The sequence below is a fragment of the Zonotrichia leucophrys genome, chromosome 1, assembly GCF_028769735.1.
Source record: "Zonotrichia leucophrys gambelii isolate GWCS_2022_RI chromosome 1, RI_Zleu_2.0, whole genome shotgun sequence".
In the NCBI taxonomy this organism is placed as follows: domain Eukaryota; kingdom Metazoa; phylum Chordata; class Aves; order Passeriformes; family Passerellidae; genus Zonotrichia; species Zonotrichia leucophrys.
In genome coordinates, this window is record NC_088169.1 from 6,380,626 (window position 1) to 6,406,468 (window position 25,843).

General features: G+C 42.3%; 1 protein-coding gene across 4 annotated transcripts in view; it reads left to right on the forward strand.

The window, feature by feature from the left end:
- Positions 1-25,843, forward strand: part of AGPAT3 (1-acylglycerol-3-phosphate O-acyltransferase 3) — an 89,999-nt gene that overhangs the window by 24,508 nt on the left and 39,648 nt on the right. For 2 of the 4 annotated variants that reach the window (XM_064706132.1, XM_064706124.1), the window contains exon 2: positions 15,303-15,423. The exons of the other annotated variants lie outside the window; for them this stretch is intronic. The gene's annotated coding sequence lies outside the window, so the exon portion shown is untranslated. The remainder of the gene's footprint in view (positions 1-15,302; positions 15,424-25,843) is intronic. 4 annotated transcript variants of the gene reach the window in all.

The window sequence follows — 25,843 nt, forward strand, 5'->3', positions numbered from 1 at the left end:
TCCTTTCATGCTGGAGGATGTGCTCGGCTGGGGATGAGGATTTTGGCCAAGAACACTGCACCAAAATGCTCCCCACATGATGGGCTGCTTCTGCATCCAATTCAGCAGCTGTTTCCTTGTATTGCTGCCTTCTGCAGTGCTGTCCTCTGCCAATTCTCCCTTTTCTCCCTAAGGAGAATGCACACTGGAGAGCTGATTCATCAGCCCAGTGAAGAGTTGTGCTCAAATTAGTCCTTTCCCCAGGCTTCAGAGTATTGCCCAGACATGAACAGGAATGGATGGCACTAGGTATGAGTGTACAGCTCTGGTGAGGATTTATCCTGTGTGTTTCTGAGGCTCCTGTTATCCCATTTGGAAGTAGAACTGTTTCTGTCCCCTTCTGTTTAGTCTGTTCCCTACCCTGACCTTTTTTATTCTTTTCATCCCACTCCCCCCAGTTTGGTTGTTCTCTGTTGTCCAACCCCTGTAAGAGAAGTGAACTGCCTGATAAAGAGATTTATTCCTTTTGTTCTGCAGCTGGTTCTTCTCTAATTGGGGAGCCAACACTGAGGATTTACATCTAGGTGATGATAGTGTGAGTGCATGAGAGATCTGCTTTCTCTCAGATTTCAGTGGCTCAGTGCTTCTGGCTGGAGAATAGGCCAGCATCTATTATATACAGAGCAGGAGCAGAGAAAGCAAAGAAACAGAACAAGGAATTACTGAAAAATTCTTTCAGTCTCTAATATATTCATAAAGATTTGGGATTTCCTACACACACTTGAGTTAAAATATTGCTCCTCACGTTGCTCATGTCAGGATGAGCCTGGATGTAAAGAAACTTTGCCTCTCTCCTTTGATATCTCCTTTCTGTAGGTTCTGGGTACTCCTCCAGAATAGAGGGTCAGGATAGGAGACATCTTCAGAGCATGTCTGAAGCAGTGGGTGTTGGTGATCCTTCATGGCAAGCTGTGGAAGGGAGATGTTTGGAAAGCAGTGGTTCAATGAAGCACTTGGTGGTGTTACTTGCTGCAGTACTCTGGGACACAAGAAGACAACTCTCTTAAAAAAAAAGTAAAAAAAAATTATTGTAAGGACTGGCCCCTTGTTATCCATCCTGCTTAGACCCTATTAGGGTACCCCCTGACTTGTTTTTGACCAAATTTGGCCTTCTGGCCTTTCTTGTAGCAGCACTGGTCACGCTTAAGAGCAGGACTTTGAGAAGCAGTGGCTGCACTGCCTGGCAGGGTGCGTGCCAGAGTGGGGTCCTGCCCTTGCCTTGAGCTCCTCTTGTGCTTGTGAATCAGCTCAGAGCCCACTGAAGAAGAAACTGGTTCCTGCAGCAATTCAGCAATGTGCCCTGAGCCCATGGGATTCATGTCCTGAGAGGCTGGTTAATGCCAGCTCTGGGTGTGATAACCTCTGGGTGTTTGAATGTCGTGCTTAGAGAAGGAAGGGGGGAAAACACACCCCTGTGAAATGTTCAGACTCAGGATATTGCTCAAACTGGATATCAAAGGACTGTGTGGTGTGCTTTGCTGTCTTTATCAGTAGCTCAAACAGACATGCTAATCCCTGTTTTTTCTAGTAGCTGTGGGGATTATAACCACAGTGAGAAAGGTACATATTGTAAGGAAGATTGAAAAAAAAATTGAAAATTTACCTGTCCAGCTGAAGAAAAAAAAAGGGTTTATAAATCACTTCTCCTACAGGGGTTGGATAACAGAGAACAGCCAAACTGGGGGGACAGGGATGAAAAGAACAAAAAAGGTCAGGGTAGGGAACAGACTAAGCAGATCTGCAGCTGCCTGCAAAAGGGGACAGAAACAGTTCTACTTCCAAATGGGATAACAGGACCCTCAGAAACACACAGGATAAATTTTATCTTTTTTTTTTTATAAATTTTAATAAATTTTATGTATGTCTTTATAAAGACATACAAACCCCCAAGCAACAGAACTGTACTGTAGTATGGCATGTAATTCTCATAATGATTTTTAGCAGAAGTCCTCTCCTCCCCTCAACGCCAATGCTAGGCTTTAGCTGGGATTTTGGAGCTGTTCTCTGGGGGTTTTTCTCCACACAGGAGAGGATCCCTTTGCTGGGGGAGCTGAGTGGCTATATCTGCTTTGATCCCATGTGCAGTATGGGCAGGTCAGGAGAGCAGATTCCAGTTTTACTTTCCTTATCTTCTTCATGTTCTTTACATTTGAGGTATCCTCTTCCCTTGACTGCCCATCCTTCCTGTGCCTGTGCTGCAGAGCTCTCTGGAGGAAACCTGTCCCCTGGATCTCTGCTCCAGGAAGTGCCAAATTATCCTCTTCCCTGTTTCACAGGCATGAAGCTACAGTGTCATTTCCCTGACAGTAGTGGCTGTGTAGGCTTCTTGTGGGAACAAACTTTATTTCTCCTCCTGCTCCCTTGAGTGACCTATGGAACCTGCTGCCTGAATTTTCACTTGATTTTTGAGATTAGGGTGGTGTCAGGGGGTGTTTTTCACTATCAGCTCTCCAGAAGCTCACCACTAGACCAAGGTCTCACCTTTCTGCATGTGCTGTTGTTTGGGGAGGACAGAAAAGGAGCTTTTTCTCAAGTTTTGCAGCTGCTTTTTTTCTTGCCCAGCGACAAAGCTTGATCCAGCTGGATGGCATTCCTCTCAATGTGTGAAGTGATGAGCAGGCACAGAGTTTTGCTGTGAGAAGAGGCACAGTCAAAGCCTTCTTCCACCCTGTGGTGTCCTTGAATGGATCTTAGTAGCTCAGGCCTTGCTGCCACCTGTGGAGTCTCATGAACCTCAGTCCCTAGAAGCTGTAAGCTGATGTGGGGTAGGTGTAGTTATGGCCAAGGTTTCCAAGGATGTCTTCCAGACCTTTTATCTCCATGTAGGAGGAATTTTCAACAAGGTAACCTGGGCCTCTGCCTTCTGTGGATCCCAGGCAGGGTGAGCAGTATTGATTCCAGCCTGGGGCCTTGACCAGCACCGCTATCACATAAACAATGGGCGCAGTTCTTTGCTAGTCCTGCTGGCCATGGAAAGGTATTTCCAGCCCATGGAAAGGAATTTCCAGGCCAGAACCTCATGTCTTGCCTGATAGAATGGCACCTTCTGCCTGGTTTGGCCTGCACAAAAGGCTGGATGCAAATATCTACAAGGCCCTGGGAGTCACAGATGGCTGCTGTGGACACTGAGGAGGTCATTTCAGCCTCACACATCTGCTCCTCAAAGGTGGAATCCCCAGCATGGATCTCAATCTAAGACAGCTGTCACAAAGGAAAACCATTGTGATCAGTGTCTTGGAATGGACATAGTGGAACAGGGGAACAAAACTTTGTGCCGTGACTTAGTGTGTGAGCACTGATGAGTAAAAAGCAAGAGGTGGATCATGAATCTACTTAACCTGCCCTCCCCTGTTTTCATGCCTGTGCCTGCACATGTGTGTGCACACGCACCTTTTGTCCCTTTTGATTATCCTATACAGCAATTTTGCTGGGCCTCCAACCCTTTGGGTCTTCCTCATTTCCAGGTTTGTGCCTCCTGTCCCCATCCTTGAGGAGCCCTCAAGGGGAGTGGGCTTCAGGGCATTGAGGCACTGCACTTAGAGTGGTGTCTGCTTTGCTGGGCTGGGGAAAGGAAGGCAAATTTAGCAAAACCTCCTTTAGCTGTTGCCATCTCAAGGGAAGGAGCTGCTGAGGGAAGGCAGTGGTGCCTAGAGATTTTAGGACTAGGATAACCATTATATATATAATATATAGAATATATATTATGTATTTTATAATATATTATATGCATATTATATTATATTATATGCATATTATATTACATTACATTATATTATAGTATAGTATATGATATGATATATGATATTATATTATATTGGATTACCATTTTATATATATATAATGGTTATCCTTATATATATATATATATATATATATATATAATACAACAAACCACCCAGGTGTCCCATATCCCAAGTGTGCCTATGGGGGATTTAGGCTAGGCTTATTTGGAAGGCAGTATAAACCAACAGACCATGCTTCTGTGCTCAGCTTTGCCTTGGGAAAGGACATTTTGAAGCAGAATGATACAAAATAAAGCTGAAAATAGTGGTGGTGTTCAGCAATGAGGAAAATGACAGAAGGCAGGGCAAATATTGAGGAAAGAACAGTGGCACAAAAGGCTGGATGGAGGAGCCTCAGCAGAAGGCAAAGAAGATCACAAAGGATTGAGAGCTGCAGAAATGGTGGTTAACATCAAATATAGAAGTGCAAGTGCAAACCCTCTGTTTAGCTACTGCCTTTGATACTGGCTGTGTCTGGGACTTGGATTTTTTCTTGCTGGACTTCCCTTGTTGTTTTTTCCACCTTCTCATAGCAGGGGCAGGTGCCAGAGGTCATGTTGCAGTCTTAATTCCTGTGAAAGAAGTTATTTTTGTCCCTTGTGTGCTCGTGGCTGGTCCAGGGAGTGACCCCATCAGTTTTTTGTGTCCTTGGGAGCTTTGTGTTTGTGGCCTGTGTTGAGGAACCAGCTCAGATGGGAGGGTGTTTGCTCAGAGGAGCACATCAGGGAGCTGAGCAGGATGTGTGAACTGCAATTACAAATGGATTATACCTGGCTGTGTGTTGGCTTTTCAGTGCACAGGTTGTATGTGATCAGTTTGACATCCAAATACTAAAAAAATCCACAGAACAGCCAAGTTTGGGTGTTAAGTAATAGAGGAAAAGTGAAGATTGCCAAGAGGCAAACCCCATTTCATTCACAGTGCAGGTTTCTGAACAAACTTCTCTTGACGTGCTTATTCTGGAATTTAATCCATTTTGAAAAAGGGATTATCTCATTCTCAAAAGATAGACAAACAGCCTCAGAATTTTCATGTGAACTAAATAGCTTTTAATCTAGGAACTAAGAATAAATCAGATGTGCTCCTTCTGCCACAGGTGAACTTTCTTTAAGCAAAACTAACTTCATTTTGCTTAGTGTATGTTGTGTAGCATTTGTTTTTAATAATCAGTTGTTGTGTATGTAGTGTAGTATTTGTTTTTAATAATCAGAGGATAAAAAGCATCTGATTTCTCACTAAGGTTTTGCATGCTTCTTCTTTCTTGCTTTGGGGTACTTTATAGCGATAAAGAAACTTTTTTTTGTTAGTAGAGGAGGAGCAACAGTGAGAGAATTGCCTCTTTTGGTGAATTTTATGTTGCTATGGCAAGAGGATCCTTGAATTCAAACTAGATATTTTCTTGTCTTCAGTTTTCTGCAGAAGGCTAAAATGAAATCACAGCTGCACGGGAAACATTTTAATCAGTAGGGAAAATATTTCACAACAAGATCGAGTTAGGTGGGTTTGCTCAGTTAAAAGGTTTCAGAGCAGCTTGTTTTTAAATTAACCTGGAGTCATTCTGGCTTCCATAGTGCAACAGTTACTTAGTGCAAGGTCTTTGTAGACAAATATACAAAGGTCAGTGTGAGATTGAGGTAATTAGGGCATGTATGTTTTTAACTTCCAATGTGGATTATTTTTTGAAGATCCACACTTTTACCTTGTGGAAAATCTGTGACTTGGGTGATTTGTACTACATGAAGGTAGCAATAACCTGCCACTGACCAAACCTATTTATGTGATATCGTCTGATATTTATTTGTGTGCTGAGCGTGATTTCATACTCTGGAGTCCCTCAACCACCTGGGATCAGAGAGCTGTCAGTGTGTAGGTAATGCCAGCTGGTAAAATACTTAAAGGGCGCAGCTGAGTGATGGGACATGTCTGTCTTATAGGTAGGGAGTACCTGGAAGGAAAACAGATTTCTTCAAGGTCAGAGGAGAGAGAGGTTTCAAGTTAACACACAGAGGTGTGTATTGTCTTTATCCCATCCCAACTCCTGCTGTTTCAATGGGTGTGTTGAGAGATGTAGCATAATGCAAAATTCTAAAATAGCTGTGGCTAGATAATAGCTGTCTTTCCAGGGCAGCAAATTTAAATTCTGTTAGCTTCAAAATGCAAGTTTTCTTCCCAGTTCTGCTAATGTGAGTCCCTGTCTTAAACTATTTTCTTCTTACTGCAACTAGCAGAAGCTTCCTTGACACAGTTCTGCTTTTCCTGTTCATTTGACATATCACTTCCCACACAAATAAGCCACACCACACCTTTGATTAACTGTATCTTGTCCTTGAAAATAAATCTTCAGATAATTTGCATCAGATCAGAGGCACAAGATTATTGGGGTAAATATGTTGGAGGTAGAGGGCCAGGAGTCTTCAGGGAAAGAAGGTAAAAGCTAGAAGGGAAGAGGATAAGAAATTAAGTAGTCTTTTATAGTTTGAATATTTGTATGAGCTGAGCTGTTGCTGTTCCTGCTAACTTAAGGGTTTATTGAAGTTTGGTGTGTCTTGGAGTTTGGGGTTGTGGTTTGTGTTGTTTTTAACAGGTGACTCACAAGGTGTCTTGAGGGGTTTTTGGGGGGGGTCAGACAATTAGAAATACTTAAAAATGGCAGTTTTTAAGGTTGAGTCTGAAGAGTGGCATCTAATCAGAATGACAGATTATATTGAAGAGTTTGCTTTTTTTATGTGGATGGGTTGGTTTGGTTTTTGGGTTTGGGTTGTTTTAAGCACTTCTTTGGAACTGAGGAAAGATTGTTCTGTGTTCTGTGTGCACCCTTAATCTTGTGTGGCTGAATGCGTGGTGTGATGCACTTGTTGCAGTGCTCAGTAGCCAGGAGTAATAAAGCAGACTTCCCAGGAGAGTGTATTTTATGGCAGTGCTTCATCAGAGATTGTGCTTCTTTTAGAAAGACATAAAGGAATAAATATAGAACAACTCAGGTGCTAAAAATAACCACTTGCTTTGACGTCTACTTTTTATTTTTTTTCCTTTACAAGAGACCTTTTGGATATTTAGCAAGATGCATCATATCTGCTCAGAATCCTTTTGGCTCTAGTGATGTCTTGAGGGACAGACAAGTCAGATGATCTTAGAAAATAGCTTATCTTGGTTTGATTGAGGAGTGCAGTGTGGGAATAGAGCAGATGCTGAGGAAGAGACTTGATGTGGGTAATGGAATGAGAAGTTGGTTTAATTACTGCAGCTGTGGAAGCTGGGCGTTTATGATCTCAAAGATTAGAAGACTGCTCAGCTCTTGTGTTTATGGGGAAAAAAAAGGATACTAAATACCCCAGTCAAACCCTGAGATATGTAATGGATCTCACTGGAAAGATGGTCCCTTGGTAGGAAAGCTGCTTTCCCTGAATGGCTTCAGCTACAGCCTGGGATATAGTAATTCTGGCATAATTTTAACTGTGAGATGAGGGAAAGAATAATCTTCCACAAGGTTTCTAATCCTAGAAGCTGAGATTTTCGTAGCAGGAGGATGACTTGAAGTGGATTTTCAAGTCATTCTCAATTTGCAGATGAACTGTGGACATGATTCCTTGCACATACCTGGCCACTCGATTCTGTTCCAAATAGGGAACTTTGTGATCTGTAGAGTGAGAGTGAGCTGGTGAATCAGTTAACACTTGTAAATCAGTTTAAGATTAGATTATTACTTCAGTGCCCTTTGAAATGTAGGAATTCAGTGCCAGGCCCCTTTATTTACAAACTGTGCAGACATTTCAGGATGCACAAACCCTGAGGTCAGCCCAGGCTCCCCCCACACCCTGGTGCTGTCAGGGGTGGGTGCTGTGCTGCAGGGGGGATGAGGGCTCAGGCCTTTTGGGCATCTCACAGCTTGTGCAGCATCACACAGATGCTGGTTTATGATGCTTGGAGCAGCCCATTCTTGCAGCCCATTCCAGGGCCACAATCTGCTCATCCAAACCCTTCCTCCATGGCTGAGCTGGGGCGTCCCAGCTCCCACATCCCTGTGCCTGCACAGGGGCGTTGCTGTGGCTGCTTCTCCCTTTGAACTTGAGAACAGGGCAGATGTAAAGTGCAGTTTAGACATAAAAATAGCCAGCACCTGCTTCAGTCAGGCTGGGACCTGTGCCAGCCCTGGCTGGCCAGGCAGAGGGATCTGGTGAGGATTTCTCTGCCTCTCACAGGTGGAGCAGTGTGGCCATAGGAGGAGTGTGGCCAAACCCTTGGCAGAGCTGCTCCCTGGGCTCTGCAAGATTAATAAAACTCCCATGCTGTGTCACCCTTTGATCACAGGTATTTTTGTCTCCTCAGCCACATGCTCTTCTTTGTTTCTTCCCCCCCCCCCCGCTTTTAACCAAATTTACTCTCTCGTTGTGTTTGACCAAGGAAGGGCAGTGTAAAGAGAATGCTTCCTCCTAGGAATGAATTACTTTGTTATTTTAGATTGCAAGCCTCATCAGGTTTCTGGAAATCTATTATTTATGTATATTTCTGGTTAATTAAAAATGCTATTAAGATGGTATTAAAAAACTTTCCTTGTGTAAACAAGGGGAAAAAGATGGTTTAAAACTCCAGTGTACAGAAGATGAGCTAGGCCTTCTCCACCTCCACTCTTAGCTCTGTTGAAGATTGTATTTTGAATTTTTTATCATTATAATTATTTATTGTTAGACACTGTTCCCTGCTATGAGTATTAGTATCTGCATATGAGTATGCAGATGTATAATTTTTCTGAGAGCCTGAAGAGATGATGCATTCAAAATTATCATCTCATTCACTATGAAATTATTTCACCCATAAGAAAGAATAATATTATTTTTCTCGGGATAGAGGTGTATTAAATTGTGTTTTCCTTGTTTTGTCCTGGAATGAGATATGAAATCAAATGCAGCTTGTTTCACTGTTGCCTCTTCAGATCTTACCTGCAGCAGTTCAGAATGTTAAAGTTTTCTTTAAAATTCTTTAAATTTTAAACCTTTAAAATTCCTTTTTACCTTCTTAGTGCAGAATACTAAGGACAGGGAGCAACCTTCATTAGTTGAAGTGCTTTATAATAGATTTTATATCTAAAGTGCACTTCATTAAAGTTCTTAACTAGATTGCCATTCTAGAGCCTTTTAATTCCACTCCAACTTGAATTAGGAATAGTGAATAAACAAATATTGGTAGTTAGTTCAGTCTAACCAGGGGGAGTACAGTAACTCCTGAAGAGGAGGAAGAGGATCTCTGAGCTTCACACAGGTTTGTGCCCAGTGAGTGTCCCCTGCATGATGTCCAGGGTGACTGACAAGTCACCCACAGATTTTCATTTTGGAGCCTTGCAGATCCAAAGCTGGTAAAGGAAAAAGAGATTTCTGCCAAAGATTCCCTGCAGTTCTCAAATCCCATGAGGCAGCTCCTTCCTGTCACCTTTGCCTGGGAGTTCCTAAGGAAATGATTAATTTGGAGTAACTGCAAAGTCGGCTTGTGGAAGATCAGAGCATGAAAGTTAATGATCAATTGCTTCTTGTTACTGGGTAATTATGAAGAATTGTATTTAGGATTTTTTTTTCCCCTGACTGAAGTCCACTTAAAGACCTACAGCTCTAAGAGTGACCTATAAATCTATTGCACACCAAAGAAAACATCGCAGCATTAAAGAAAAGCTGATGCAGCACCAGGGGTCAATTCAGGGACCCTCAGCCCCAGGGTTTGAGGGAGGGCACAAAATGAAGGTGGCAGAGACCCCTGCAGTGAAAGGGATGTGCTGGTGAGCCAGAGGAAATGACGAGGAAGGATGGAAGCCAGAGGAAGGATGTTTGCAACAGATATTTTTTGTTTGTTTGTTATTTAGAGGAAAAGTGAAAGAGGAGGAGAAATTAGTAAGTTAAGCTTGTCCCTTACTCTGCAGATCATTCCTGTGTCTGTGTCCCACACTCAGGTCTCTCTCAGTAATATTTCAATGCTGATTACACCACCTCTCCTTGTTTCTGTGGAAGGCTGTGCTTTGCATAGCTCTGTGTTCTGCTATTGCCATAAACATTTTCTATAATGGGCTTATTCTAGGCAAAAGAGTATTCCAGTATTTAAAAGAAAAAAGCAAATCTTAGGATTACTCTGAAAGTGACAGACTTACAGTATATATTGCAATAAGGAAAAAAAAAAGTGTACAATTAGTGGTCATTTAAAAAAATAATTTAGGTCCTTTCTCAGAGCCTGCTTCTTCCCAGAAGTCAATTTAGGCAACACTTACGGCTGAGCTTGCATCAACATTCAAGATTTATTCACTATATAAATTGCATTAATAAACCCATCTAAACCCCCAAGCATTCCCAAACACAAGGAAATGCAGAAACCTTGGCCAAGCCTCCTCAAATTCCCCTCTTACACTTACTCTCTTATGCTGTTTGTCATGGAGGCCTTTAATCAGGGAAAAACTTCAGAGCTGGCCAGGCTGCAAGAAATTGCAAGGCTGTAAGAATTTACTCCTGGGACTAAACCTGTGTGGGCTGAAACTGAGATTAATTTCCCAGGACAGGGCACACTTCACTTGGCTCAAAGGTGTTCTGCCCTGGTTGCTTAGGGCAGCTGTGTGTTTCCCAGCTTCATTTGCACATGGCCATGGTTTCCTGTCCTGTATTTGAGATTCTCTCCCATTTGAAGCTCAGAGGGAGATGAAATTTTCTAGTGCTCTACTGAGTTAACCTGCCCAGGATTTACCCTGATTCTGGGCTCTAGCAACAGCAGAATTACAGCCTCTTTCAGCAAGAATAATTCAGCTTCTCCAAGTTGGACCAGAGTTGCATCAAACCCGCAATGACCTCGGGCATCACCTTCTCCAGGTGTTGCCAACCACTGCAGAGAGGACCATGTGCAGCTGCCTCACCCCTGCAGCTCACAGCTGGAAAATTACAGAGCAGTTTGCCTGAAAAAAATGAATGATTATGAGAACCCTCCTTCATCAGGGGGTTAAAGTGGCACTCAGTGCTGTGGGTTGGAGCAGCTGAGGTGGGTGCTGTGGAGCAGAGATCCTGGCAGAAGGCTGGGATGGACAAGAGAGGGCAGCAATGTTTTAGGCTGCCACAGCTGAACCTGCTCCAGGATGTTTATCCATCAGAGCCCTGGTTTCACGTGGGTAGGGACAGAGTTGGATGGAACAGGTGCTGCTGGAGCTCAGGTTCTCCTGATGAGTGAACACAGAACTTTGTGGAATTATGAGGTCACAGATACATTCACCCATTTCATTCTTGCTTGTCTTGTCTTTGGGAGAAGCTCAAAACTGAAGGATTTTGTTGAAAGTTGCAGTGGAAAATGAATAGCTCTGTTTGCTGAAGAAGTCTAATTTCCATCTTGGAAAGGAGAGAATTTGTCTGTCATTGGTCCATCCAGGTCAGTAGTCTGGCTTATAATGGATTTCCCTGCTGAAGGATTTGTAGTCAACACAGTGGCTGGTATTTGCTCTGTCACTTCTGTGTCATTCAATATTCCAGTTCTCTTTTCTCCCTACTTACACCATCCATGACAGCTGTGGCAAGAAGGTTCACAGGTCAGTTTTGGATTATGAAGGGGGAAACCACTTCTGATTGTTTGTTGTACACGCGTCATAACTTACTGACATCCTCTCTGGCTTTCCTGCTGTGAGTGAAGACTCTTTTTTCTGAAAGCACCTTTAAATCAATCATTTCCAGTTATCTTTGGGGCAGTGTTTTGTTTTTAGAGGCTCTCTTTCTGAGAGGTCATGGCCATAGTTGTAGGATGGTAGGAGGAAGGAATTTCTTGAAGTCATTCTGTCAGTGATGGATGATTCCATAAGACATTGAAAGAGGGGCATGCCATGAAATCAGCTTTGCTATCTAGGGAGAAATTCAGCTTGTGATTAAAAATACATTGTCATTTCTCCCCCTTTTCCCTCTGACATTAGTCCATCCATATCAGGTCATTATATAGAAGATGGCCTTTGGAGAGGGAACCAAGCTGTGGAACCAGGGATTTAAAGATATTAATGCTTCCTATAGTGAGGAAGAAAGCTGACCAGAAAATACTTTCAGAAGTTTTAATAAATTATTTAAGAATAAGGAAAGAAGGGGTGGAGGAAATAAAAGGGAATGAAATGTTCTCCTTGTAAGATGATGCTGAAGATGGAGTTGTGAATGGCCACTTTAGAGTCTTGTAGGCCTTGGTTGTTGGAGCACTGAGAATATTTTCAAAGCTGTGGTATCACAGAGTAGCTAATGGAAACATGGGTTTGAAGGTTCTAATGGAAACATGGGTTTGAAGGTTATATTGAATTCAGTACAAGGTACTGTGCAAGAAAGAAACTGTGTGTTTAAGTGCATGCACATTTATATTTAATTGCAGGACTTTTGAAATGGAAAAATACTTGTGAGTGTATGCTTGAATGTGAGTCTCATCCTCAATGTACTGCCTAAATCTGTTTGTTCCATTTTAGAAGACATCAGAAAAGCAATTTGATACAGCTTGCAGTGTCCAGTACGTGATGTTTTATATATATATATATCTCAATACATTTTTTTTCCAAGTGACAAAGGTGAGGATCTCAAGTGGGAAGAGCTTCTCTCTCATTGTTTGGGGCTCAGGTACCTCTTAGCCAGCAGCAGTACAATAAACAGTGCCAGATCAAAGCCTGCTTTCAGATCCTGTTCTCTTGCATAACACTGCTGTGCTTCAGTCTTGAACCAGAAATTATTCTCTTACCAGTTGCACTCTTTAATTCTGGGAACTTTGACCTCGGTTTTATCAGTTTAACTAAAATGTCTGCATGAGAGTTGCTGTACACAGGCAGTGAAAAAGGCAAAGATCCTTTTGATAGCCCATGGAGGAAGTTTTCAAGAATTGCTTCAGGACCAGAGAATATTCCAAGGAGCAGCTCAACTTGTGTTCCATTGGTTTTAGGGATCCCTTTGTTGTGGGATAATGGGAGGCAGGATGAGATATTGCTCCTTACTTGCTGAGCTTTTTTAATTAACACTTTTTATTGCCATAGTTGCATGTGTGGATTTTAATGAAAACAAAGTGGCTTATGTTGTTATTTTAAATGTAACAGTATTTGTTGTATAGGTATGCAGAAATGGTATGGTAATTTTTTATACTTTACTTCCCCCCAGCCCTGTAATTCACAGTAACACCTTCCCCACCAGCACTGACAGCTGAACCATCTGATTTTGGTGATATTTTCATAGACCCTTTGATTATTTAGATGGAGCAACTACAGAACCAGTCAGAGCTAAAGAAAGCTCATAATTTGTCATAATAGGGTTTCCTCAAGCATGTAGGTTTATTGTCCCCAAAAACTTCTCTCAGAGATTTGCTGTTCTCAGGGATTCAAGCCTGAACTTATTCTTGACCAGCTGTTTGCTCTGATTTCAGCAGCCTTTTTTGCCTGAAGTGGTTTATTTCCCTTCCTAGTGGTTGTCTTTACTGTCTTATGAGGAGCAATTGTATTCCAAATCCTGTGACTCCATTCTTCATGGCCATGGTGCCTGTGGTGTTAACACCTCAATGCACCCTCATGTTCAGATTGCTTCCCAGCTGCCAAAATTACTCTTTTTTTGTATGCAAGCCATTAACCAGTTAAAAATGAACCAGAAGATTGATTGTCAGGGTTTGTCTTTTCATCATTTACTTCCAAGAAGCCTTTTCATAGAAGATTTTTCTTTCTGTGCTGTCAGGCACATCTCTTTTGGGCAGAATCTGTACTGCTGTCACAATTCCTCTGTCTCCAAATTTACACTTTTAATGTGAAAAGTGTGTTTGTTGAATATCCAGATAGCTGAGACTTACTTGTATTTATTTTAAACACATTCCCAATAACCAACCTGTCTTGTTATGATCTCCTTGTAGCTTCGTGTTCTGATTCTTCTTTGTCAGTCTTTGCTGAAATCTCATGTGCTGTTGATGAGTTCTGTAGCCTTTCTTACATGTGGCAAGTTTGTGAAAGTACTGGCACTAAAATCTTGAAATAAATCTGCATCTGCATTTTTAGAGATTTAAGTATAGTTGACTTAATTGAATGAGCAGTTGCATGTGTTGGTTTTGTTGGAGGATTTAGAAAGCAAAAAGTTGCAAAAAGCACTGTGTGTTTTTCAAATATTTGCCTGGTCGTGTTTTCCTTCTCTTGAGTGGCAGTGGTGGGAGGTGATGCCCTTCCAAAAGCCAGCAAATGTGTTTTGACATAAAACTGGCCTTGGACAATGTCGCAGCCTGCATGGATGGCAGAGACTGTCTGCAGAACAAAAGCTGAGCTGGGTGGGTGGGAGTGTGCAGGGTAGCTGGTGTTTCCTGGCACAGTTTGATTTCTAGAGCACAGTTTTATCTGAAATAGGATGGAATTGAGCAGTTTTCCACTGGCATCATGTCCAGGGTCAGCATGAACCTGCCTGCCTGGTCCCTATTGCTGTTCCTCTGCTAACACTGTCACAGAATTCTTTAAGTGTCTGAGTGTTCCATCACTGCTTACATCCTCTGGCAGGTCCTGCTGGGTGTCCTAATCAAACATTTATATTTGCAGACTCTGCATTCTGGTTAAAATAAGTTATAAATGATGTGATCCATGTGAGAGGAGCGCTCTTTGTTGTAACAACTTGCTAGAGGAGTGGTGGGTTATAGAAATGCTTTGTGTTGGCTTTTGTGATACATTAACTTGCTGGGCACATGTTTAGAGAACCTTTTTTCTTTTTTTTTTAAGGAAAAACTGGTTTGCAGTCTGGTAAATCTGAGTGTCTTCAGGGCTTTTCTCATTTTTGAAGTTTGGGTTGTAGGTTTCTGCATGAAACTTTCATGGTGTGAGGCTTGTGAAATTAGATAACATGCTTTAAACAAGCCACCTCTGGGTAAAGTACATCTCTAATTACTGAGACTAAATTATGTGGAAAGTGAGCTTGTGTCTGAAGTAAATCTCCAGTTCAGTAATCTAAAATTAAATAATGATTAGCTTAATTGCTTGAGGATCATAAAAAACACCCTTAATAAAATATAGGGATTAATTGTGTGTTCTCAGAGCAGATAATTGCTTCTGCTTCATTTTCAGTAACTTCTCTCAAGACAGGGTTTGGAGGTAAGAGAAATAAAATAACCTTTTGTTATGCTGATTAGTAAAGCCAGGAAAAGTAGGCTAGTTCTTATGTATGCAAGCCCTTGCTCCTGTCTGAATAGAAGCTGCAATTTCACTATTAGTGGCAAATTTAGAACACTTGCTTTTAATTTCATAGATATGTGCCAGTTAGTCCCTCTGAAAGCAATAGTAGTTGGTACCTGTGGAGCTGAGTGTAGTAATATATATGTGAAGAAGGATCAAGTAGGGTTTTTTCCTTCAGAGAAAGGAAAAATAGTCATAATTTTACTAAGAACTGTTTGGGTTATTCATTACCTGGGTTGTTTGTTTACCAGCTGCTTGTTTGCATTGCATTTTGCTTCTAAACAAAATACTTTTTACCTTCATTCACTGGAGAATGTCTTTTTTGCTTATAGGCAAATGAGAAAGCAAATCTCTTGAGACATAAGCAGTGGTACTTCCCTGGAGGGAGGAGATGGGGATTCTCCTGTTGCTCTGAGTGTTGCCAGGTGCCAGAAGTGGTCCCCAGTGGTGGTGGTAAGAAAGAAATCTTCCCCCACGTTTCTGTATTTGTGTTTTGTCTGTAGCAATGTGCTTTTTGGGGGGGGAAAAAACTGGGTGTGCAAATCCTGTTATTTTCATGGAGCTGCATGAACTGCTGGGAGAGGTGTCAGATGTCTCCCACTTGGAGAATTTTAGTTTAGGAATGAAATCAGCACTTGAGATTGTTGCTGCTGCTGTCTCATGTGTGCTGTATCATTGCAGCAGAGATTTAACCACAAATAAACCTCCCTGGGACTCCAGAAATATTTATCTGTCTCCTCCTTCCTTAAATGTAGAAGGGGAATTATGTCCTCACAGTGCTTGAAGGACCTCCTTGATGGGGTTCATAGAAATCTCATCAATGCTGGCTGTGGTCATCCTAGGCTGCCTTTAATCTGAACACCTTTAAATTTTCTCCAATAACTGGCTATGAAAATGTTAAGTATCTCTGCAAGCTTCCTACTTTTTGTCTTTTTTTGCAGTCTGTCCTACAAACAGTGACAGGGAAAGTGGAAAGCTGCTGAGACCCTGCTGACACAGCAGCAGAGCAGTTTTTTTTCAGGACAAAATCTTAAAACCCGTGGTTATTGTCAGATGTTGACATTTTAATGATGATCTCTAATACCCTGCCCCTTTTAAGGGGCTATTAGTAGATTTTTTTGGTAAGCAAATAATTTAATATTTGTGGTTTTGCAAAGACTTAAATTATTGCTTTGGCGTTTTATCACCTTTCAAGGACTATTGTAGGATGAGTAGTCTCCCTAAAAATGGTAATTTCTGTGAGATATTTCTCAGAGCTGTTTTGCACATTCTGGAGCAGCCACAATCTGTGTTCAGGGCATGTACTGACCCTGTGCAAAGCTACATCCCTTTAAGATGTACATTTTCCTGCTGTAGAGGAAGTGAAAGCATTGATCCCAGCTCATTAGGTGGGCAAACAGACACTTCCTGCAAGCCCAAAATATCCTTGGGTCAAAAATTTTACCCCCAAAAATTAGCTATAGCAGCTGAACCTGGCTGAGTGCCTGCAGCTTTGGTGTGTGGAGGGACACCCAGGAGTTGATTTATTAAAGCAGCCTTGTCCCAGTGTCAGGGTGACCAGCTGGTTTCAAAACTGGTTGTGTAAAATGTTTTTGCCTGTGCTTGTTGACACTGGTGTAGGAGCAATGCCCCCTTTTTTATCTTCTTGCAGTTTTGTAGGATACTTTTCAACTTACATGGCTGCAATCTTTGCTTTTCTTCTTTGTGTGTAAGGCTTGAAAAGGCCATTGATGAGTTACTGAGGAGCTAAAACATGCTGGGGTGGGGAGGAGCAAGATTTTGGATTGTGACAGTTCTAGAATTCTCAAGCTGTGCTTCTGTTCAGAGAGGAGAAAATCTGAGTTTCTCATACCCAGCCCTGCAGGAGGCCAGGCCTGTTACCTGTGCCCTTGTGTGGTCCTGTTTGAGTGTCTTGTCTTGGGTCACTAGAACCTGAAACGAGGAATAATCTGGAAATTAAATGTTCTGAATAAAGTGAATGACCATGCTAGAAGAGCTGCAGCCCTCTGAACAATTCCTTCAGTCTTCACCTTGTTGATTGTCACCCAGAAGATGAGAGGGCTGGAACATCTCCACTGTGAGGAAAGGCTGAGAGAATTGAGATGGTTCAGTCTGGAAAAGAGAAGGTGACTTTATTGTGGCTTTCCAGTGCCTAAAGAGAGCTGGAAAGAAAAAGAAAGATGGAGAGAGACTCTTTACAAGGGGCCTGGAGTGGCAGGACAAGAGAGAATGGCTTCAAACTGAGAGGGAGCAGGGTTAGATCAGATATTGGGAAGAAATTGTTCCCTGTGAGGGTGGTGAGGCCCTGGGACAGGTTGCCCAGAGAATTTGTGAATGTCCCATCCCTGGGAGTGTTCAAGGCCAGGTTGGATGGGGCTCTGAGCAAGCTGGGATAGAGGCAGGAGTCCGTGCCTGTGGCAGGGGGGTTGGAACTGGATGATCTTTAAGGTCACATCCAGCCCAAACCATCCTGTGATTCTGTGATCTGCCATCTGCTGCTATTGTCCTTATTGTGTGTCTTACTGGGGGGGATTTACCTCTAAAACCTATCAATGTTATAACTTGTAGAAATTGCTGGAAAAGTCAATTTTCATAAAAACTTAATTGGGACCACAAAGAGAAAAACCAAAGTAATCTTTGGATTCATCAGGCTAGACCTGAGAGCAGCTGACAAAAGCAGTCATGGCAGTCACAGTTGTAAGAGTTTCTACAGTTCAAGCAAGGTGAAATGTAAATTATATTGGAAGACCAGTTCCAGTCCCTGTTTTCATATTTAATTTACCAGTGTGGAGGCTGTGGTGAGGTCTCAATCCTGTAAGACAGGCCTCTCCCCTGGCAGAGTGATGCTCTGAAAAGCTGCTCCCAGAGGTGTGATCCCTGCTGTTGGTCTGGTTTTAGGCAGAGTCAGTTTTGCACAACTTGCAGAAGTAATGTTCTCTCCTATCTGTTTTTCATAAATAGCCACTGAGTTGTTGCACCTTTTATTTGGAGGAAAGGAGCATGAGAATAGGAGTTTTTTCTGTAGCACTCACTTTTACTCTTCAAAAACTGCACCCCATTAAGCTTTGAGCCTCTTTCCTAAGGAAAACCAGCCTTGCTGAACAATTCTGGATATGTTTATGGCTGGAACCCAGCACTGTGCAGCCCTGCCAGGGTGGTCACTGCTATGGGCCAGCACAGGATCCATTCCAGCTGTGGGTATCTGCTGGTGGAGCTCAAGGACTGAACTTGATCTCCTGGGGATGTTTATTTTGAGAAGAAAAAAGTAATCCAAACTGAAAGTGCTTTCTTAGAAGCCATAATGGCATTTACTCTTTCATAATTGTTTTGAAAATGTCAAAGTTTCTGTGGGAGCAATTGTTTTCACATGTGGATGTTGTGAAGGCCACACATTCAGCACCTTTGGCAGTACTTTACAAAGCAGCAGAAAGCACAGATTTAAATACAAATACTGTCACAGGATGTGTTTCAGGACAATATTACTGTGCCTTTGCAGCAAGGCCACTTTTGATTCAAGGCTTCATTTGCCCAATCTCTGCACCTGTGTCTCCCTTTGGAAAGAGCCTCCCTTTTCTCCTTGGTTGTGGTGTTCAAGTTTTGTTGTAGTTGAGATGGAGACAATACAAAGCAACACACTCCATTTTCAGAAGGCTTCAAACAGTTTTTATTATGGCATGCATGCTTTTTCTACATTCTTACAAAACTATAAGTTTACACTTTACTCCTTGGTCATGAGAGCCAAGCAAAGTGCTCATTGGAATAGGCCATTGCAGGTTTCTGTTATTTATCCTTCTTGGTTTCTATGTCAATGACCTTGGTGGAAAATTCTTTCAGGGGTAAACATGGATCCTCTTATCAAACTTCTCTCTGGCTCACAGAGGTAGCTGTAAAACCTCTTCCACAAAGTTTAGTGGGATAAGTGATGCACAAGAGTCAGTCAGCCTGAGACTGAGGAGTTAAAGATTGCACAACCAAACTGTGATTGCAAAGGGCTGATAAGGGACACCCTCCAAAAGCTGAGCAAGCCCCCTCCTGTGGGATATATGAAAAGGACAAAAAGGACAGAGGGAGGAGGCTCAGGGCAGTGTGAGCTGGTGATGGGGCTGCTGGGCACTGCAGGACCTGGGGCATTTTGCAGGTCCCTTCTTTGCCATGGCTTTGTGAGCTTTGTCAACTTGTTCAGTTCAAAGTCATCTGGGTACTTTGGATCCATGTTGCAAGATGGGAACAAAATGCCTAAGCATCACCTTGTGCAGTTCTTTTTCCTGTGCTGAAGATAAAATAATGCCTCTCATTACTGTCCTGTGTGCCCTGGGTTAACTGTTCCCCAATGTCTGCTGAAATTATCTGCTTTATGAAATACAAAACACCTCAAAACACAACCCAAATCTAAATAAAAAAACCTCAAACCCAACAGTTTAGCTTAAGATATATCTTGTTGGTAGAGATGTGGGATGAGTAATAACTGTAAAGGCAGTTATACAAGCAAACCTTGAGGACATGCTGACCTTAAGCTTGAGTTTAGAGTGAGCCTGTGGTAGTGCCTGGGAGGAGAGAATTATGAGCACTCAGTCAAACCAGGCATAGAAAAAAACTCCCAGTTGCCTGGAAGTAATGAACTTACTGACAGTAAAATACTTCTGATTAAGGCAGTGAAGTTTCAATTATTCCAGTTATTTAGAAATCTGGTTTATTACAGTTAAGGTAAAAAGAATTTAAATAGAACTATTAAAAAGTAGTTCATGTTTAATGGGCTTAAAAGTGAACAAAATCTGCAGATTCAAGAAGTAATTATACATTGCTGAGTAAATAGCATGAAGTTTTTTGTTCTAGGTCTTGATTGGGGAAATATTGATTCTTTTAGATTAGTTCTGGTAAATAGATCAGGCTGCCTGTTTGTTTATTTTAAATGAAGCTAGTCTGGTTTGCTAGACTCATTGTCTATAAATGTGTCCTATATTAACACATTGCATTGAACTGCAGGCAGTTTGTAATATCCTTGAATATCTGATTTTTTGGGCATATAATTGCAGATGAGCTGAGGGTTATTCTGGCAGATAAAAATGAATCATAAGAGCATAAATGCTGCTTCTCAAACTGCTACTCAGCCTGACTGAGGAGCTTTTGAAGAGCAGTGCCAAGCTAGCAGTGGTGACATCCATAATTCCAGTTTGGCACATAGGGTCTTTTGAATATGAAGCTTTGCTACAGTGAACTCTTCTCTTTACTAATTAGCTTCTAATTTTCCAAGTGATGGGGAGCAGTTTTTGACTTGGCAGTCAAACTGTTCAGAAATGCTGCAAGCTCCAAGAGAAGTGGATGCTCACTTTTATACCAGTAATTTCACATTCTGCATTTCTTCCAGGACTTAATAACTGTTCCAGCAGGAAACAATTTCTGCTTTGGTGGGGTTTTTTTGTGTCTCTGACAGAAGTGGAAGGAATACAGAGGAATGTAAGGAGATGCAGAAATTTCCACGCTGACAGCTGCCCACCTGGCTGGGGTTGTGATCTCTGAGAGATCTCCTGTGGTCAGATCAGTGTCAGTATTTGGCACCTGTAGGACTGAAAAAGGACTCACAGTGGCAGAATATTTGAATGTCCTTTTGTCTGGGTCTGTTAAACATGAGACCATGATAAAGAGAGCATCTGTGGAAACTCCCAAAGTTTCGCTATAAGCTATGTTGCTGTCTGAGCGTTGCTGGTGGAAGGCAAGTGTGGATTTCTAGTGGGCCAATCATTCCTGGGATTCCTGCAGCCCTCACTGAAAGGGTATTTAGGTCATGTCTCTCTCAAACATTGCATTAAAAGGCCACTGTTCAGAAGAAGCTGAACAAGGGACACTGAATCGTGACAGGGCTGACCAGTGCTGGATTTGTGATCTTTGTTGGCAGCATATTTCAAAGGCTCTGTGTGTTACCACAGAAGGGTCCCCTGCTCTGCAGAATCCAGATGGCCTAAATTAACTATATGTGCTGCTAGAGGCCTATTTAGCAATGGAATGCCAAAGCCACCCAGGAGATGGGAGATATTAAGAAAAGGTGAGAGCTGTAGATGCTTCTTTTCAGGTTTTTGCCTGACGTGGATTTTAAAGACAGATGGGATGTTTACAGAGTGGCTGCTGTTCAGTTTCCCAGCTGAATGGCCAACAAAAGCCTGAATTTACACAATGTGCAGCCTTCCCACTTACAAGTTATTTGTTTTGCATTGTGGGCTCCTGCATTTGTAAAGAATTCTGGTTGTAATTTATAAAGATTTCACCAGGAGCAAAAGTGCACATTTATGCACATGCAGTTCAGCTTTGTGTTCAAAATGTGATCTTCAAATTCACATAGGAGAAAGATTTTTTTTTTTTTTTTCCTTTTATGGTGGCTTGTTTGGGGGTTTAAGGGTTTTTTATTGTTGGGCGAAGAGGTCAGTGTAAAGGTTGTGTGGTGAGTGGCTGCTCCCAGTATTGGTTCAGAGCAGGACAGGCTGGTGTGATCTTGACAGAAAACACAGAACAATAAACCTTTGTTCAGCATATATTTGTTTTTGCTATCAGTCTGCTTGATAAGTCTGGTCTATCTTTTTAGGAAAATACCTGCTTTTGTGTATATGCAAAAACAGGTCTGACCACAGGGGTAATTATGGATTCAGGCTGATAACAACCTTGTGCAATATTTGTCAGTGAAATAATCCAAAAGAAGAACAGATGTCTTATTCAGGAATGAACACGCTGCTGTTGGCAGTCAGGTGACATCCAAGAGAGGAGAAGCTGGATCCCATAGGAGGAAGGGGATGATGTGGGTCCCTACCCTTCATTTCTTGCTTTTTCCCCCTTTGGGCTGTGGTAGATGCACAGCTCTGTGTGAGCAGTGTGAATGCACTGAGCAGGATCCAGCTCCCCACCCTCTGGAATTCAGGCTGCCAGTTCAGCTCACTGAACTCTCTCAGAAACTGTTTGCTTGTGTACCTGCTGCATTTTCAGGTCATATTTTTCACCTATTATTTGGTCTTGACTGCAGAACAGTGGGTTTTATCTGAAGCTGCCTCAGTGACAGTCACTCAGCAGAACCCTACTTTTGGTGTTGGCATTTTTGCTTCTCTGTATCCTCTGTGATGAAGATCTCAAACATCTGAATTTGGAAGAATGATGACTTTTGTCTTCCCTCACTCTTCACATGGTCTCTGTCTCCTTCCAGGCTTAAACCATGGAAAATTTCATGGTGAGAAAAAAAGAAAAAGTACAGACATTTTATGTATATAAAAATGTATAGACAAGGTGTCTTTGTCCATGTGACAAACGTCAGCCTGGTGACAGGAGGCTGGTTGATCTTTATCACTTGTCTCAGATCTGTCAGGAAGACTGGGCACTGTAAAGTCAAAATTGCATGGCATATATTCTGTTTCTCAGTTCTAGAGCTGCCTTTCTTCATTGCTGGTAAACTGTGAGCAGTTCCTGGTTTGGAGGTACATTTGTAGGTGAGATCATGCAAATGCTTTTCTGGGGATTTTTTAGATTTAGTATAGCAGGGCACTGTCAGGGGAAAACTTTCCTTCTGTCTCTCTTTGGTTTTGCAGCTGTGATACAGCTCAGGTGTCACCTGAGGCCTTTGCTTTGCCCTGTCCCTCTAACATATTTATTAATCATAAAAATAATAAATAATCCTATTTAATCTGGAAGAGAGGCATAAATGAACAAAGGGGATGTGCTGAGCCCTGCTCTGTCTCCAAGCTGGCTCTCAGGAGGTGGTGGCTTTGTCTCTGAACACATGGATTCAGGAAGTGGTGGCTTTTCCTCTGGATTCACTGGGTCAGGAGGTGGTGGCTTTTTATCTGGACACATGGATTCAGGAGGTGGTGGCTTTACCTCTGGGCACATGGATTCAGGAGGTGGCTTTTCCTTTGGACACATGGATTTGGGAGGTAGTGGGTTTTCCTCTGGACACGGATTCAGGAGATGGTGGCTTTTTGTCTGGCACACTGGTTCAGGAGGTGGTGGCTTTGCCTCTGGGCACACTGGGTTAGGAGGTGGTGGCTTTTTGTTTGGGCACATGGATACAGGAGGTGGTGGCTTTGTCTCTGGACACGTGGTTTCAGAGGTGGTGGCTTTTCCTCTGAGTACACTGGTTCAGGAGGTGGTGGCTTTGCCTCAGAATTGACTGGGTCAGGAGGTGGTGGCTTTTTCCCTGGACTTACTGATTCAGGAGGTGGTGGCTTTGCCTCTGGACACCTGGATTCAGGTGGTGGCTATTCCTTTGGACACATGGATTCAGGTGGTGGCTTTTCCTCTACGCACACTGGGTCAGGAGGTGATGGCTTTTTCTCTGGATTCACTAATTCAGGAGGTGGCTTTGCCTCTAGACACACAGATTCAGGAGATGCTGGCTTTTTCTCTGGACTCACTGGTTCAGGACATGGTGGCTTTGCCTGTGGGCACGTGGATTCAGAAGTGGTGGCTTTTTCTCTGGACACATGGATTCAGGAGATGGTGGCTTTTCCCCTGGACTCACTGATTCAGGCTTTGCCACCAGACAGCTCCAGGAGCTTTCCTGCCCCAGCTTGTTCACTGGATCCTGCATTACTGTGGATCAGAGAGCAAACCACACTGCTCCTCTTCTGCATCAGGCAGTGTTTAATACCTGAAATTTAAAGCAGCTCAGCACTTCTTGGAAGACAGTTTCCATTTCTTCCCAATTAGTGCTCAGTACTTCAAAGGGGAGCTTTGAACCTGGGCAGGGGCTTGCAGGCATGAATATTGTGCTTGCTGATTTTCTGTGTAGCAGCAGTCTGAGGCTCCTCCTTGCTCAGCCACAGCACATTTGCATGCAGACAGATGTCTCCTGGCTGGCTCTCTCTCTGTCATGTGTTTGAGGCTTAATTTTTTTTTTCCTGCATAGTTTTTCATCCAGAAAGCAAAGTATTTCATTTTCCCTGTGACATCTCACAGGTGAGACTCTTTTGTTTATCCTTTATTTTGCACCCCTGTTTTAACAAGTGATGGGCCTGTGCCACAGAGCATCTTCCAGATTCACCCAGTCTGTCTAGCAGATGGCTCCCTAGGTTTCACAGCTTGGTGTGTAAATGCATTTAAGACTCCTGAAGTTTCTTTTGTAGTTTATTTTTATCTGAATACAAAGGATGAATTCCCAATTGTCTTGAAAATTCAACCATTTGGACAAAAGAGGAGCATTTTATGTAGTCTTAGAGATGAGTAGACATTACTGAGGTTTTTTCTTAATAATCAGAGACTAAGATTGGCAGCATTTTGTAATTACATAACATTGATCTATTTTATACATTGCAAGAGGCCTATTACTCAAATAATTTTGTACTAATAGGGCTTCTGTTAGATAACTCCTTTTCTGTTTGTTATGTAAGGGCTGGTATTATAGAATTGCTGTTTGAATACCAGCACTATAATTTTAGAATAGCTTTTATCATAGAAATACCAAGTAAGCCTTGTTCCAAATATAGGCAATTATTCCAATATCGTAATTATTTTTTTTCCAAATGAGGCCTCTTGTTAATTGCTACTTTGGGTTCTGTTTTCATTATAAAATCACGATGCTGTCCTGTGCCCAGTCATAATCCATTTTGTGCATTTTCTCTAATGAATGTTGTGCATTGGAAAAGTATTGGTCAGCAGTCCTGGAGACTGGTGATTGAATTTCACCTATGAAAACATTGCAAGTGCCAGTTTAGTGACTCTGCATGTCTGAAACCCTCCTGTCATCTTTGAACTGTGTGTGTGTTTGTCTCTTGGGCTTTGGGGTTTATTTTGATGTTTTTTGATATTACCTGATTTCTGCAATTGAGAGCAGAAGCAGTGTGACCATTCTCAAAATGGGATTGGGGGACACAATCAGTAAAAATTCCTTTGGAGCCCACAGAAAGTGATTATTCCTAAGCAAGGGGTTTAGTTGCAAGCTATCTCCTTCATTGACAAAGATGTAGATAGTAGTAAGACTTTTACCTTGGAGTTGCTTGAGAATTGGGGTTGAGCTGTAAGTGAGGTTGCAAAAGTCCAGACCTGGACTTTGTGCAGGATGTAAGAGGACAGGAGGACCTACTGACTTGTGCACGAAGAGAACCTGAAATTTTCCCTTATTTTATGAATGCTGTGGTGCTTCTCTCCTGGTTTTCCACTGGACCCTTACTCACCACACTTTCTGGAGTGTTGTATTTAATTGGTGTGTGCTTTAAACTCAGAGGCAGCTTTTATGTTCTTATTCTACTCAGCTCTGCTAAATCAGATAAAAGTTCCTATTTGTCTGTAACTTGAACATTCACAGCCTCCTTTTTTTTTTCCTTTTTTGGCCAAATAATTCCAAACATTGTCTGTTCTTTGAATGTAAATGTGTTCTAATTTGCTTCATCTGAATTGGTTTTGTGCTGCCTCTTTCAACTTTATTGAAATCTTCTGATGTGACTCTACCTCCAGGGCAGCCAGGATTTTAAGAGAGTCTTACACCATGACTTTGCTCTCTTTAGTACTCTTGCTAAAGTTTAGTCAAAAAATGTGAGTGTCTGTGCCTGTGACTACCACTTAAATTTTATTTTTGGTATCTGAGCTAGATTTTGCGTGGAATTTGTTTCTTTAGAGGCTTAACTCTGACCAGGTGAGTTATGCTGCATCTTCATAGAGGGCTGTGTTCATAAATGGGAATCACTCTTCAGTCCGCCTGTTGTGTCCTGGTCTCTCTTTACCTGGACTGTCCACATTATCCTGCAGAGCATCAGGATGGGGCTGATGCCTTGAGAAGGCTGCCCTAGAGCAGAGACTGGATGGAGCTAAAGAATAAAGCAGAGATTTATTAAGAGGCCTCAATAGATCCACCTTGGGCAGCACAACCCAAAATGGCCACAAAATGGACAACAGGTCACAGGAT